The sequence below is a fragment of the Alligator sinensis genome, unplaced genomic scaffold (genome assembly GCF_000455745.1).
Source record: "Alligator sinensis unplaced genomic scaffold, ASM45574v1 scaffold859_1, whole genome shotgun sequence".
In the NCBI taxonomy this organism is placed as follows: Eukaryota; Metazoa; Chordata; order Crocodylia; family Alligatoridae; genus Alligator; species Alligator sinensis.
This window is the reverse complement of record NW_005842656.1, coordinates 823,214-825,420: the sequence shown is the minus strand read 5'-3', so window position 1 is coordinate 825,420 and position 2,207 is coordinate 823,214. Positions and strand designations below refer to the sequence as shown.

The following is a 2,207-nucleotide window of genomic DNA, read 5'->3' as shown; positions in this document are numbered from 1 at the left end:
GTGTGGGGGGGTGCCCATGTGTGCATGCATGTGTACATGTGTGGGGGGGTGCCCATGTGTGCATGCATGGGCAAGGGGGGGAGTATGGGGATGTATGTGCACGGAGGGGGGTGTACATGGGCACCTGCGCATGCACGCACAGGGGGCATGTGTGCGCATATGTGTATGGAAGTGTGTGTGTGTGTGTGTGTGTGTGTGTGTGTGTGTGTGTGTCCACACACTCTGGAAGCGTCTGAACTCAGCCCCTCTCCAGTGTGCAGCGATGGCCTGGAGCGCGGGCGAGCGAGGGCTGCCCTTGCGTGTGCATGTAGCACGCCGCGCACGCCCCCAGTGACTCCCAGCCCCGGGGCTCCCGCGTGCAGCCGGCTCGGCCCCGGCCCTGGGCCACAGAGACGCTCCCGGCGCAGGGGCCGCAGCAGACGGGCGCGGGGGGGATACAGGGAAGAAATCCCGGGCGTTGCCACAAACACCCCAAGCCGCTGGCCATGGCATATAGGTGCCCCCGTGACCCCCTGGACAGGACCAAGGGGGCATCAGGGGGCAAAGGGAAAGTCCTGACAAGGGGGCCTGGGCTTTGGGGGGGCTGAGGGAACAACAGGTCTCCCCAGATCTTCCCCCAGGTCAGAGGTCACTGCCGGGGCTAGAGGCCAGGCCACTGGACCAGCAAAGCCCGAGCCAGCCTGGAGCCAGGGGCAGGCTGCTGCTCCAGCTGAGACACCAGCCCCTGGAGGACACTCCTGGCCCTGCCACTGACCTGCCAGGTGGCCTTGGTCTGGTCACCTCGCCACCCCATGCCTCAGTTTCCCCACCCGCAACACATCACCCCCCCAAAAGAGGCTTGGAGGCAAAAAGAGCTGCAGGCGGGAGCTGGGAGGAGGGAGGGAGCGGGCGGCGCTGGGCTCATGTGGATTGGGGCGGAAGGTGCGAGGTGGGCCCTGCCAGTGTGAGACATTAAGAGGATTAAGGAGAGTTTCAGGGGAAGACACCAGTGCAAACACCGCAGGGCCCGGCCCTCCCCCAGCACACGCTAATCCACACCCCCCCCCCCCCCCTCGCCCCCCCCCCCCCGCCGCAAACAGCCCCGGACGGCAAATCAAGCCAGGACCAACCCGACCCCGGCCCTCCCCAAGCCCTGTGCGCGGTGGGGGGCTGGAGGGAGCCGGGGGCTGCGGGACTTGGCTCTACCCCGGAGAAGACCCAAGTGCAGGAGGGTGCGGGGAGGGGGAGCTGGAGCCCCAAGCCCCCCACCTGTCTGCTGCCATTGGAGGTGGGCGACACCCTGTCGTGGGCCGGGGTCTCCCATGCGGAGACGGCTGCAGGAGCAGCACAGGTGGGGCTGAGCCCTGCAAGGGTGGCAGGGAGCTCAGGAGGTCACATCGGGTCCAGCCCCCTGCTCCAAGCAGGACCAGCCCCAGCTACAGCATCCCAGCCACGGCTTTGTCTACCCGGGGCTTCAACACCTCCAAGGATGGAGATGCCACCACGTCTCTGGGGAGCCTGTTCCAGTGCTTCACCACCCTCCTAGGGAACGAGTCCTTCCTAATATCCAACCTCAACTTCTCTTGCTGCAGCCTGAGCCCATTGCTCCTTGTTCTCTGCCACCACTGGGGCAGGTGCGAGTCCTCCCCAGGGAGGGAGCAGAAGAAACTGCCCTGGTCCCATGTCTGGCTCTCCAGTCTGGCTCGCAGCAGTCACGGAAATCCTAGCCAAGTGGAGCTGGAAGGGACCTGCGGCGGCAGCATCAACCCCATCCAAACTCCCCCTGACAAACCCCACATCTGACCTTGGAGCCCCACGACAGTCACCCCAAAACAGCTCCCGCCCCTGCCCCCGGGATACAGGGGGGCCGTGGACAGCAATGACTGGCTGCTGCCGGGGGGTCCTGGACGTGCAGAGAGCCCAGGCCCAGACTGTGCCCCCGCTGCAGGGGAAGGACCTCCCCCCCACCCCCCGCTGCTTGTATCGTGCGTGCATGCGTGTGCATGTGTGTGTGCCCTTTTGCCCCTGCATCTCCACCGCTGAGCTGCTCACACCTGTAGCTACTCTGGGGATGGCGGACCCTGGCTGGGCAGCAGCCCCCAGCCCCGACCCTTTATCTTATCCAAGTCCATCCTCGCCACCCTCGCTCCTCTCCTGCAATCCGCACCCGGCTCCCGCAGCCAGGCCCGAGGCACACGCACACGCACGACCCACGCCGGCTCCCCGCC

The 2,207-nt window shown here is 66.3% G+C and overlaps 1 protein-coding gene across 1 annotated transcript in view; it reads right to left on the bottom strand.

Moving 5' to 3' along the window:
* FGF8 (fibroblast growth factor 8) overlaps positions 1 to 2,207 on the bottom strand; it is a 15,100-nt gene that overhangs the window by 8,327 nt on the left and 4,566 nt on the right. The gene's annotated exons all lie outside the window — the stretch shown is intronic.